Source organism: Rattus norvegicus, chromosome 2 (assembly GCF_036323735.1).
Source record: "Rattus norvegicus strain BN/NHsdMcwi chromosome 2, GRCr8, whole genome shotgun sequence".
Taxonomy (NCBI): Eukaryota; Metazoa; Chordata; class Mammalia; order Rodentia; family Muridae; genus Rattus; species Rattus norvegicus.
In genome coordinates this window covers 229,851,937-229,865,319 of record NC_086020.1, presented here as the reverse complement: position 1 = coordinate 229,865,319, position 13,383 = coordinate 229,851,937, and the positions used below count along the sequence as shown (strand labels likewise).

At 46.2% G+C, this 13,383-nt stretch overlaps 1 long non-coding RNA gene across 2 annotated transcripts; it reads right to left on the bottom strand.

The window, feature by feature from the left end:
- Positions 1-221: 221 nt before the first annotated feature.
- On the bottom strand, positions 222-8,323 carry LOC134485689 (uncharacterized). Of its 2 annotated transcripts, none has more exons than XR_010063959.1 (2): positions 5,519-8,323; positions 222-1,265 (listed from the first exon to the last, which is right to left on the bottom strand). It is a non-coding gene; the product is annotated as an uncharacterized LOC134485689 (long non-coding RNA). The 2 variants fall into 2 exon arrangements; XR_010063958.1 differs by lacking the exon at positions 5,519-8,323 and adding an exon at positions 2,333-5,499.
- Between the last annotated feature and the right edge of the window lie 5,060 nt (positions 8,324-13,383).

Genomic DNA, 13,383 nt, shown 5'->3' with positions numbered 1-13,383 from the left:
ATCTAGCGACTAAGTTGTGGGTGGCAGCAGACGTCAGAGAGTGGCACCTGCACCGGCTCAGAGGCAGACGCCTCAGAGAATACAGCTGCAAAGAAGAAAGGCTCTTTCCTCTACCGCAGGCTCTGCGGGCCCTGGCACGGGACTGGAAAGGCCTGAGCAAGAGAGGGCAGAGCCTGTCCCAGCTTTCTTACTAAGTCCAAGTGAAAAGCTCTCAGGGAGAACTTTCCCTCGGGATGGAGACCCTCTAACTCTAAAGACCAGACCGAGACACCACAGGATGCAATCAGCAAGAGGATTTGGTTTATTGTCGGGATACACAGGCACAGGCACCTGTGGGCGCTTCAGTCACTCGGGGGACTGGCGCACCCCACAGAACCAAGGATGGGCTTTTATAGGATTTTGGGGAGCAGAAGCAAGCATACAGAAGCAGATGTATGGTTACAGGGACATAATTGGTGGATTCTAATATGGCAAGGGTTTAGCCTGGGGGCAAGTTTCCTAGCTACCTTTCTGAAACATAACGGCTGACTCGGCCCCCCAAGGGTTCAGCCCGGGGGCAAGTTTCTTAGCTACCTTCTTGGAACATAAGGGTGTGGGACCTCTCCCGGGGCTTTTTTTCATTGTCAGGTGCTCAACCGAAGTCGTCCTGTTGCCAGGCCTTCAACCAAACACATCTTGTTTGGCAGCCGCTGTGTACTCAGTGTTCTAACCTTTCTCTGAACCAGTCATCTTAAGTACAGCCTTGTAAAATGGCGTTACTGCTGTTAAGCTGGGGTCTTTCATTCCCCCATTTTTTTTTTTTGTTAACTTTGAGTGAAATCTTTCACTCGACTTGGTCAAGAAATTTCTGTCTGGTGGGGGCTTATTTCCCCACTGACTCTAGGCCACAAAAGGGCTAGGAGGAGCCACGTAGGAGTTTTAACTTTAAGGGGTTTGGAGTGTACTGAACTCTCCATGTCTGGGGTGTAGTGTTGTGATTAGTCAATTTCTCAGACCGGACTGCCTTGATGTGTGGTGCATGGATCTAAGCCGCGACTCCGTCTACCTTTAGGGCGGTCGGGGTAGTCAGGAGGACGGTGTAGGGTCTTTTCCACCGTGGCTCGAGATTTTTGGTCTGGTGTCTGCGCACCCACACGGTGTCTCCAATCTGGAACGGGTGTGGCACCACCGGATGTTCAAGCTTGTCCTGGTAAGCAGCGGCCAAAGGTCTCCAGACGTCTCTCTGCACAATCTGTAGGGCCTGTAAATGGGCCCTCAGAGAAGGGCTGTCAGCAAAATCAGCAATGTTTGAATCAAAGAAATGGACAAATGGGGGTGGTGTTCCATACATTATTTTAAAAGGAGTTAGACCATGGGGGCCCGGGGTATTCCGGGCCCGATATAGAACTAGGGAAAGGAGGGCCACCCAATCCTTTGAGCCAGTTGCAAGCTTAAGTTTGGATAAAGTCTCCTTAATTGTTCTATTCATGTGTTCTACCTGACCTGAACTCTGGGGTCTATAGGCACAATGTAATTTTTAATCAATCTCCTACAATTTGGCCACCAACTGACTTACTTGGGAGACGAAAGCGGGCCCGTTGTCTGACCCCAACGCTTGAGGCATGCCATACCTGGGAAAGATTTCCTCGAGGAGCTTTTTGGTGACCATTTTTGTAGTCTCGTGCTTTGTGGGGAAGGCTTTGACCCATCCTGAGAAGGTGTCTATAAACACTAGGAGATACTTGTATCCATATATACTTGGTTTAATTTCAGTAAAATCAATTTCCCAATGGATGTCAGGACGGTGTCCCCTAGGACGAACTCCTTGTCCAATCCTGGTCTTTCCCGGGTTAACCTGAGCGCACACTTTGTAACTCTCAGTCACCTTTTGTATCGCTTTGTCCCGATTTAAAAAAAACACAGATTTATCTCTTCCCGATCTAGTAGACCCACTGTTTTAGTTGAGGGTGGTAGATGGCCCCCATTTTTTTCTAGGAGCTCTATGTCCTCATGGGCATAAACCCAACTGGTTTGTCCCACTGGTGGGGGCGTGGGTTGGTCTGGGCTATTTAAGGGCAAGATTTGTTTGCTCATGGCCGCTTTTCATGCCGTGGCATCGGCCAGCCGGTTTCTTTGTGCCTCTGGGTTGTGCCCTTTCTGGTGTCCTGGACAATACATAATATTTAGTCTTTTGGGCAAGAATAGGGCTTCTAAGAGGGCCAGAATTTTAGCCTTATTTTTAATATCTTTATCTTTAGATGTGAGCAGCCCCCGCCTCCGGTAGATCTCCCCGTGGATGTGTGCCGTGGCAAAGGCATAACGGCTGTCTGTATATATATATTTAGCCTCTTACCTTTTGTCATCTTGAGCGCCTGAGTCAAGGCGATGAGTTCAGCCCGTTGTGCGGAGGTATTAGCAGGCAGGGCTTTCGCCCAAATCACTTTGTCCTCCATAGTGACCGCAGCTCCAGCCTTTCGCTCTCCCTCTGCCAAGAAGCTGTTGTCATCCGTGTACCATGTGTGGTCAGCATTCTGAAGAGGCTGGTCCGATAGGTCCGGCCTGGTTCTATGTACTTCTGCGAGGATTTGTAGTCAGTCATGCTGTTCTGCCTCCTCTGGTAGAGGAAGCAAGGTGGCAAGATTGAGGGCGACTACGGGCCCAAACTGAACCCGTTCTGCATCCAGTAACAAGGCTTGGTAGTGGGTCATGTGGGAATTAGAGAGCCAGCGGTCTGGGGGCTGTTTTACCAAGGCCTCCACTGCGTGGGGTGCTAGGAGGGTGAGTGGCTGTCCCAAAGTCAATTTTCCAGCGTCCTTGATCAGAACAGCAATAGCAGCCACCATCTTTAGGCACGGTGGCCAGCCGGAGGCCACAGGGTCCAATTTCTTAGACAGGTAGGCCACAGGGCGTTTTCAGAGTCCCAACCTTTGTGTTAGGACCCCTTTAGCATACCCCTGTTTCTCATCGATGAACAGTTACTGAGCAAATTGTAAGGGTTTGGAACAGTCGGATGAATATCTTCTATCCTCTTGTTGACCTTTTTCAAGTCTTGTACTGGCCTATAATCTCCAGTGTCGGGTTTCTTAACAGGCAGAAGAGGCGTATTTTAAGGCGACCGGCAGGGGACTAGGATGTCTTGATCTAGAAGCCTTGTAATGTGAGGCCTTATACCTTGATAAGCTTCATGTGACAGGGGGTATTGTTTTATGGAGACTGGAGTTGTAGTGGCCTTTAACTGTATAATTAAGGGGGGCTGTTGGAGTGCCAACCCCATCCCACCAGTCTCTGCCCAAGCCAGTGTCCTGTCCCGGTTCATAGGGTTAGAACTTGAAGGGGAGTTCCGTGGGGGCCAGTTATTTGGGCCCCTCTTTCCTCAAAATGAATTTGTGCTTTTAGTTTGGTGAGCAGGTCACGGCCCAGCAGAGGGTACGGGCGTCCGGAACATGTAAGAAGGAATGGGTCACCTTACCAGTAGCCAGCTGAACCCGGCGGTCCGTAGTCCATCGGTATTGTTTCTCACCAGTAGCTCCTTGTACCCAGGCCATCTGGTCGCTGAGTTGTCCTGAAGCTTGAGTGAGGACTGAATGCTGGGCTCCTGTGTCTATCAGGAAAGCAACCGGCTGCCCCCCAACTTTAAGCGTTACCCTGGGCTCAGGGGGGGCTCCTGGCCCTGACCTCCCTAATCTTTATCTAGAGCCAAGAGGGAGGTTCGTGGTCGAGGCTTTCGGGGTCCGCCAGGCTTCTTGGGGCACTCTCTGGCCCAGTGTCCTTTCTCTTTGTAATAGGCACATTGATCTTTATCCAGCTTCAGCCCCTTTCGAGCTCCCCCCTATCTCCCTTCCTTTTTTGGCCCTGAACTACGTTGGCCAAGATTCGACTCAATTCTCTCTCTTATTAAAAATCTTTTCAGCTTCTTTAAGTAAATCTTGTAATGTATAGCCCTGTAAATTTTTTTAACCTCTGTAACTTAGTCTTGATATCTGGAGCAGCCTGTCAGATGAAGGACATAGAGACACTCGTCATTTGTCCTGGGTCATCTGGATCATAGGGAGTGTACATACGGTAGGCCTCCTTAAGTCTCTCTAGAAAGGCGGAGGGAGTTTCCCCTGCTTCCTGTAATACCTGTTTTACCTGAGCCAAATTAGTAGGGCGTCGTATAGCCCCTCGGAGACCCGCTAGAAGCAACTGGCGATAAAGGCGTAGGTGTCCCTTACCTTTAGCTGTATTAAAATCCCAGTTTGGTCCTCAGGCAGCTGGGTGGGACGCCCATCATCTCCCAGAACATGCTTTCTGGCCTCTAGGAACACTCTTTGTTTTTTTTCTGAGGTTAAGAGGGCCTGTAAGAGCTGTTGGCAGTCATCCCAAGTAGGCTGGTGGGTAAGTAAAACAGATTCTATTAGGTCGGTGAGTGCCACCGGATCTTTGGAGAAAGAAGGGTTGTGTTGTTTCCAATTGTAAATGTCAGCTGTTGAAAACGGCCAGTATTGGGTCTGGCCACCGGTTCCCTGTCTAAGTGGGAAAGCCTGGGAGGTTGAATCTGGCATCACCTCGCGCTTATTGCGCAATCTCCCTGCGACAGGGGAGAAACCCTTATCAGACTGTGGCCCGGCAACTGATCTGGCCGGCGGCTCTGCCTCCTCCGTTTTAGCCGGGCCTGTCAGAGAGAAGATTTATGAGAGGGGAGTTTGGGTCTGCCGGGAGGACAGGTTTCTTAGTTCACAAAGGTAGAGAGAGAAAGACGTGGCCGGCGGACCGGGCGGGGCCGAGGGGACAGGCTGGGGGTTGAGGGGAGGCCAATTCGGGTCCAGGAAGGGTTCCGCCCGGGGGGGGGGGGTTTAAGGCGAGACTCTCTCAAGTGATAATATAAGAAACCTGGTCAGGATGTCCGTGGACGACCCGATCTTTAACCTGTAAAATAATGATCTTATTAAATGTGTCATTTACTGGCCATCCCGCTCCGAAAGTGGGCCACTCGGATGTGTAGAGAGTCTGTCATTTTTCTTTTTTTAACCTCGACGGACTGGTTGTGTGCCCGGTCGTGGACGTCTTTCTAATGATCAAGAGTGAGACTTAGGGGCATTGTTAGGGACTGTCCCATGTTAGTTCTAAGGAAGATTAGAACACAGAGAAAACAAACAACACCAACAGTCAAACAAACAACAGACAGGCGTGCTGCACGGCTTTGGTACCAAACTGAAAGCAAAAGTCAGATGGAGGTGGCAAAGGTCCGGGGCCCTCTGAAAGCCAAAAATACAGACAGAAGTGCCGTTAGTCCGGATCTTTCTCCTCTCCCAGATTGGGCCCCGAAAAGTCGGGCCCCTAACACCCTTGGAACGTCTTCCAGGGTTGCGGGGCGAGAAGTCCGAGCTCGTCAGCTCCTTCTTCGTCCCGCCCAAATTCCAAACAACCTGGCTGAGCGCTCACAGAACAGACCTGGCTGAGCGCTCACAGAACAGACCTGGCTGAGCGCTCACAGAACAGACAGAATAAGGCAGAACGAGACAAAATCAGACAGACAGACAGACGCTGGCCGGCTTACCTCCCAGTGGGTGGTCGGTGGTCCCTGGGTGGAGGATCTCCTTTCCCGGCCAACGCACCAAATGAAAAGCTCTCAGGGAGAACTTTCCCTCGGGATGGAGACCCTCTAACTCCAAAGACCAGACCGAGACACCACAGGATGCAATCAGCAAGAGGATTTGGTTTATTGTCGGGATACACAGGCACAGGCACCTGTGGGCGCTTCAGTCACTCGGGGGACTGGCGCACCCCACAGAACCAAGGATGGGCTTTTATAGGATTTTGGGGAGCAGAAGCAAGCATACAGAAGCAGATGTATGGTTACAGGGACATAATTGGTGGATTCTAATATGGCAAGGGTTTAGCCCAGGGGCAAGTTTCCTAGCTACCTTTCTGAAACATAACGGCTGACTCGGTCCCCCAAGGGTTCAGCCCGGGGGCAAGTTTCTTAGCTACCTTCTTGGAACATAACGACTGACTCGGCCCCCCACCAGGGTGTGGGACCTCTCCCGGGGCTTTTTTTCATTGTCAGGTGCTCAACCGAAGTCGTCCTGTTGCCAGGCCTTCAACCAAACACATCTTGTTTGGCAGCCGCTGTGTACTCAGTGTTCTAACCTTTCTCTGAACCAGTCATCTTAAGTACAGCCTTGTAAAATGGCGTTACTGCTGTTAAGCTGGGGTCTTTCACAAGCAGCCCAGAAAGGGATTTGGGAGGGGGCGGGGAGGGAGGGAGGGAGGAGGAAGGAAGGAAGGAAGGAAGGAAGGAAGGAAGGAAGGAAGCAAGCAAGCAAGCAAGCAAGCAAGCAAGCAAGCAAGCAAGCAAGCTATGGGCTGCAGAGCTGTGAGAGCCCTGAAGGTCGGCTCCACCTCCAACTGGAGCAAGAATCTGGACTCTGTGTTCCAGGAACAAGGCTAAAGTCGGGGGAGGAGGACCGTGGGCCCACAGTCGTCCCCTCAAAAATCCACCAAAACCTATGCAAATGTTTCCCATAAGGCACCAGAAAACTGAGGCAGAGAGGCAGTCTCAGTAGGAACGCATTGAGCTTAAAGGCCACTGGCTGGGGCTGAGGCTACCCCAGGAGCAACACGAAGAGCCACACAATCCCAGACTTCAGGGGCCCCAGGCAAAGTGGAGAAAGCAGTTAAGTAGGAGAAATAAACAAATTAACTTGTCAGAGTCATCCAATTAGACAGGTCTAATGAAATAGATTCTTGCATAATGAAGTAGCAGCTAGAGGTAGTGGCCACGACCATATTCGTGATTTTCTTCAGATTTCTGCAAAAAAAAAAAAAAGCAAAGGTGTATCAAGGATCATGTTAGAATATTCAACACATTACAGTAATCCTAAATATGTATTGTGTTGTTTTAAACCAGTGGCTCCAGGTACTCAAGTCTCAGGTTTTTTTCCCTTAACAATATTAAACGCATTTTTGCCTGTTTTAGTTTCATGGTTTTGTATGTAGAGTTCTCCTAAGACTGCAAGTCTCTTAAAGCCGTCATTGCTCCAAGAGCTGGTAGGAGCGTCGCTTGCATATATATGTGTGTATATTCATACAAATACATATATATATATATATATATGTGTGTGTGTGTGTGTGTATATGTAAGTATACATACATGGATATGTGTAAGATTACATATATGTGTATGTATGCATGCATACATGTAGATGTATATAAACATTCCAGTGGGGACTGGAGAGAAGCAGTTAAGAGTGTATGCTGCTCTTTTGGAGGACAAAATTCAATTTCCAGCACCCCCATCAAGTAGCACACAACAGGCTGTAACTCTTAATTGCAACAGATTTGTCTCCCTCCTCTGGCCTCTCTAGGGACTGCACTCACATGCACAAATCCAAGCTCAGGCACCCATGAGCACATTTTTTTTAACCGAAATCCAAAGTTGTATTTGGGCTGTTTTGTTTGTTTGTTTGTTTTTGCCCCTTTAAAGATTTATTTACTTTATATATGTGAGTACACTGTCACTGTACAGACCCACCAGAAGAGGACTTCAGATCCCATTACAGATGGCTGTGAGCCACCGCGTGGTTGCTGGGAATTGAACTCAGGATCTCTGGAAAAACAGTCAGTGCTCTTAACCGCTGAGCCATCTCTCCAGCCCAGAGCACATAATTTTTAAAACTTTAAAAACCTTTCCAGTCTTAGCTACAATATACAAGTATTGAGAGACGTTATCCCCAGGAGCAAAGGCCTTTGGAGTCCTAAATGATTTAATAGCTTAAGGAGTTTTAATACCAAAAATTGTGAGAACTCAGGCCTGGGGAAACCTAAGTGAAATTTTGCTACTTACTGTACTCAGTAATAAACTTAGCATTGCAGCTGCAGAGGACTTAATTTTTGTGAAAACATTTAACGTAATTGGGTTAAGTTTACTTGAAAATTTAAAAACTCAGTCATATCCAAATCTGATTTTGAAAGTTATCGATCGCGTGTTATAATTTATAAGTATCTAAGAATAAAACAACTTTCCAGACACAAAATAACTCAGGTTTTATGTAGATCGCTCCTGAGAGACACAGCCAGAATACAGCAAACACAGAGGCGAATGCCAGCAGCAAACCACTGAACTGAGAATAGGACCCCCGTTGAAGGAATCAGAGAAAGAACTGGAAGAGCTTGAAGGAGCTCAAGACCCCATATGTACAACAATGCCAAGCAACCAGAGCTTCCAGGGACTAAGCCACTACCTAAAGACTATACATGGACTGACCCTGGGCTCTGACCTCATAGGTAGCAATGAATATCCTAGTAAGAGCACCAGTGGAAGGGGAAGCCCTGGGTCCTGCTAAGACTGAACCCCCAGTGAACGTGATTGTTGGGGGGAGGGCGGCAATGGGGGGAGGATGGGGAGAGGAACACCCGTAAAGAAGGGGAGGGGGAGGGGTTAGGGGGATGTTTGCCCAGAAACCGGGAAAGGGAATAACACTCGAAATGTAAATAAGAAACACTCAAGTTAATAAACAAAAAAAAAAAAACAAAAAAAACAAAAAAAAAAATGAGATCACTAACATCCTTAAAAAAATAACTCAGGTTTTTTTTAAGGTATTTAGTAATGCAGTATTAAAATTAAATTATGTGCAACTTGTGTGTATTTTGAGTAAAATATTTAAATTTTAATCCAGAGGTCTTCACTAACAATAACTATAAATTAGGTTAAAAAGATATTCCTTACAACAAGGTGAGGAATCGCTGTATACAGAAATAAGCACGACGTGGAGACAAAACCTGTATGCAATGAATAGATAATTATTTAGCTAATTATTCATTTTACTTCGTTACTCTTTTTTTTGTTTTTGTTTTTATTTTGTATATGGATGTCTTGTCTCCACTTATGTCTGTAAAACATGTGAGTTCCTGGTGCCTGAGGAGTCCAGAAGAGGGCATCAAATAACCTAGAACTGGAGCCAAGTACTGTTACGAGCCACCCTGTGGGTGCTAGGAACTGATCCCAGATCCCCTGCAGGAGCAGCAAGTGCTTTGCGGTCTCCCCAGCCCCATTTCATTACTCCTGTAAAAACGACTAACCCACCATTAGAGTGGCTATAAATGTACAGTAATAAACTCCACAATTATTTTTTGAAGTTTTATATACACATAAAACCCATGGCCTGACACCAGGCTTTCAATTTCATCAGAGTAAAGGTGGACTTTGTGGCGTGTGATGGTTTGTGTGTGGCCCAGGGAGTGGCACTATTAGAAAGTGTAGCCCTGTTGGAGTAGGTGTGTCACTGTGGGTGTGGGCTTTAAGACCCTCACCCTAGCTACCTGGAAGCCAGTCTTCTGCTAGCAGCCTTCAGATGAAGATGTAGAGCTCTCAGCTCCTCCTGCGCCATGCCTGCCTGGATGCTGCCATGTTCCCATCTTGATGATAATGGACTGAACCTCTGAACCTGTAGGCCAGCCCCAATTAAATGTTGTACTTGTAAGAGTTGTCTTGGTCATGGTGTCTGTCCACAGCAGTAAACCCTACCTTAGACATATATGATCTACCTGTGAAGAGTAACAAGACATCCCTTCTAACACACAAAATGAGGGCTCCATAGCATGTGCTTGTCTGGGCCTTGGAAGATGGGGTGGCCCATCACATTCAAAGTCTCACAACAGTTTCTGAAACAATTTTCCTATTTCTACACTTTATGTGAGTTAATTGAACCATAGAGAGAATCAGCCATAACCAGACTAGTCCATCCTTAGGCTGGGCTGGGCTTGGGCTCTGTCCCAGGCTGGGATGAATCAGGACCTGTAATGTCTAGGAGACACAAAGTAAACAAGAGGGAGATCGGAAATACCCTGAGGGGTGAGTGCATAGAAGATCAGGTTCATTATGTAATGATTTTTGAGTATAAACTAAATACATGTCATATAGAAATTGTTATTTTATAAAAGTGTTTTGCCTACATGTATGTCTGCATACCAGGTGCACGCGTGGTACCCATAGAAACGGACATTGGATCCTCTAGAGCTGGAATTCCAGACTGTTACTAAGTCACTACGTGAATGCTAGGACTTGAGGATGCTAAGGAAGAACATCTCGTGTTCTTCACCTCTGAACCATCTCTCAAGTCCTTATATATCAATTTAAAAAATAAGGAAATTACAAAGAAATAAAATACCTTTAAATCATCCATAGTCCACCCTCCAGAATGAGCTACCTTAGGACGCAGAGGACACTTCTTTCCAGTTTGTTTTGCTTCGCTTTGTTTTTAAATGCACACATGCCCAATTACACAGGCTTCCAAAGTGCGACGGCGGCATAGATTCTGTTGTGCTCCGTCTTTCCGTCATCCTGTGACACCTTTCCACTTGAAGTAAAATCGGAGATAATTTGCCTGAAATGAAACATTATTTCAATTCTACAGATGTCACCCCTTCCTGAGCGCCTCCTCTGAGACGAGCACTAGACAGTTGCTCATACTCATACTCACTTTTCCAAGACTTGCTGTACTTACCTGACTATTTTCTTAATGGTAAAATGATGATACGAGGTTTAGAAGACGTTTGATGCCTTTGCCAAACTCCCTAGCAGTGGTCGTCTACTCCAAACGAGCAGCCCTGATTACGCCATCTCCGAAGACCTTCCTGCTGGCCCACTTCTGCAATTCCTCTTCACTTTCATCTCTGCCAGTTTCCCTGGCTACTGTGATAGCTCATAATTATTTAATTTGTATCTCTCTGATTACCAGTGAAATAAAATGTATTTTATTATGCCTGCTGGCTACTTTTACTTCTTTTAATGACCTGGGTTTCTTTCTTTCTTTTCTTTTTTTTTTTTTTTATACAGCCAGGCTCTTTGCCTGTTTTCAAATTGAGATGAGTATCATTTTTTAAAAGATGATTTTCAAGAGTTTCTTTATCCTACTTTAAAGCCTTCGAGTTATTTTCAAAAATACATTATTTTCTTTCATGCTAAAGAGTATGTGGTGTGAGTGTATAAGACTGTGTGTGTGTGTGTGTGTGTGTGTGTGTGTGTGTGTGTGTGTGTGTGTTTTGTGGGGATGTGGTACGTACATGTGTGCTGTGGGGGTGTGATGGTTTGGATATGCTCGGCCCAGGGAGTGGCAATATGAGAAGGTGTGACCCTGTTGGAGTAGGTGTGTCACTGTGGGTGTGGGCTTTAAGACCCTCACCCTAGCTGCCTGGAAGCCAGTATTCTGCTAACAGCCTTCAGATGAAGATGTAGAACTCTCAGCTCCTCCTGTACCACGCCTGCCTGGATGCTGCCATGTTCCTGCCTTGATGATAATGGACTGAACCTCTGAACCTGTAGGCCAGCCCCAATTAAATGTTGTCCTTGTAAGAGTTGCCTTGGTCATGGTGTCTGTTCACAGCAGTAAAACTCTAACTAAGATGGGGTGTGTGTGTGTGTATGTATGTGTGTGGTGTGTGTGTGTGTGTGTGTGATGTGTATGAGTGGTGTCTATGGTGTTTGTGTGTGTGGTATGTGTGAGTATATGTTCAATGGAGGTTGGTGTGTGTGGTGTGGTGTATGTGTATGTGTATGTGTATGTGTATGTGTATGTGTATGTGTATGTGTATGTGTATGTGTATGTGTATGTGTGTGCACCTATGTGTTCGGGCATGCCTGGATGTGTGCTTGGATGCCAGAGGAGGGCACTGGATCCTTCTCTATTGCTGTCCACCTTATTCCTCTGAGGCAGGTCTCTCCCTCATCCTGGAGGCCACTCTCATTGACTGGACTGGTAGTCAACAAGCCCCAGGGATTCTCTCGTCCTCACCTGCCTCCAGCAGTGCTGGGTTTACTCGAATGTGTGAACCCGGGCCTGACTAGTTTTGTGGATGCTTGGCTCTGAACTCAAGTCTTCACATTGCACATCAAGTAATTTTAGCCACTGTACATATATCAGCAAGTAATCAAAATATGGAAAACATTGTAGAGAAAGGGTAAAATTGCCAGTAATGGCACTATAATATTATCTTCTTAAGATGCACAGAGTAAGGTCAAATCTCTTCCTTTCTTATTTCTACACCATAGCTCTTTCGGCTGGTCGGCTCTCTCAGGGAGAGATCACCATGAGGAAACATGAAGAAACTGTGTAGAAATTTTAATTAAATATTTTCCATTAAACTTCCAATTTTTTCTTAGGAGATAAGCAAACGTTCAATTTTATATCCTCGTGATAATTATATGCTTTCGCTTTTGACAGCCTCTCGATTCATTTGAAATCTGTATGGCATATGGTATAAAGCAATGACCTGACTCGGTACTGGCTAAGCCACGATCCGTTACAGATATTGAGTTGTCCAGTCTTTCGAATTGGATTCAGGGACTGGAGAGACAACTTGGTGGACAGGAAGGCAAACTGCTCGCTCCTACAGAGGACCTAAATTTGCTTCACACCACTTGGGTCAGGTGGCTCATGACTTGCCTGAATTCCAGCTCCAGGGGATCCAGCGCCCTCTTATGGCCGCTGTGGGTACCTGTATTCTCTGGCCCGCACATACACACATATAAAAATAATAACAATAAAAATTTAAAACTGGCTCAAAAGTAGCAATCATCCCTTTGTCCTTTGTGCTACCTGCTTTTGTGGTTTCTGTTTCACACCAGATCTTGCAGGACAGTTACAATGTATCAGTCTTAAGTTTAGAAGTTTTCTGGCTATATTCAGTTCATTATTCTGATGAACATTGGAATTACTTTGCCAAAATGTGTCAGGAGCGTGGGTAATTATGCCACACATACATATTTTGTGGGGACAATTGATATTTTTTATGTTCTTATTTATATTTTCAGGCAGAAACTCGCTTAGTAGCCCAGGCTGATGTGGAATTTGTTATGTAGCCCAGTTTAACCTCAAACCCAAGAACCTTCTGCCTCTGTTTCCCCGGTGCTGGGATGACAGACATGTACCACCATGCCTGAGTGCAACCAGTAATTTCAACAATGACCATCCATCCAGGACCACCATACCTTTTATCTATAATCATTAAAGTCTTTCAGTTCCTCAGTGGAGTCCATCTGGATTTTTTTTTTTTTTGGCTAAATCCCTTTATAGGGCTTTGTACTTTTATTATTGGAGTACTTTTTATCTATCAGGATATCTGACTTGTCATGACTAGGGAAAGATGAAAAGTTTTTTTTTTCTCCAAAAAGTACGTTCAGGACTGTTAGTCAAAGTCAGTCAAGCAGAGCCAAGGACCATCGTGGGGGGTAGAACACCAAGACTGCTATTTAGGAAAAGGGTTCACTGGGAAATGGGGTTTCTGTCTCCTCAATAAGGCCTACTAGTCTCTAAAGAAACACCATTGTTTCAATGTTCTCTAGTGTCTAATATCGCTCACAAAGAAATCTATTTTTCTTCAGTGCGTGTGTTATTATATTGTCTGGCAATTTCCTTTCCGACT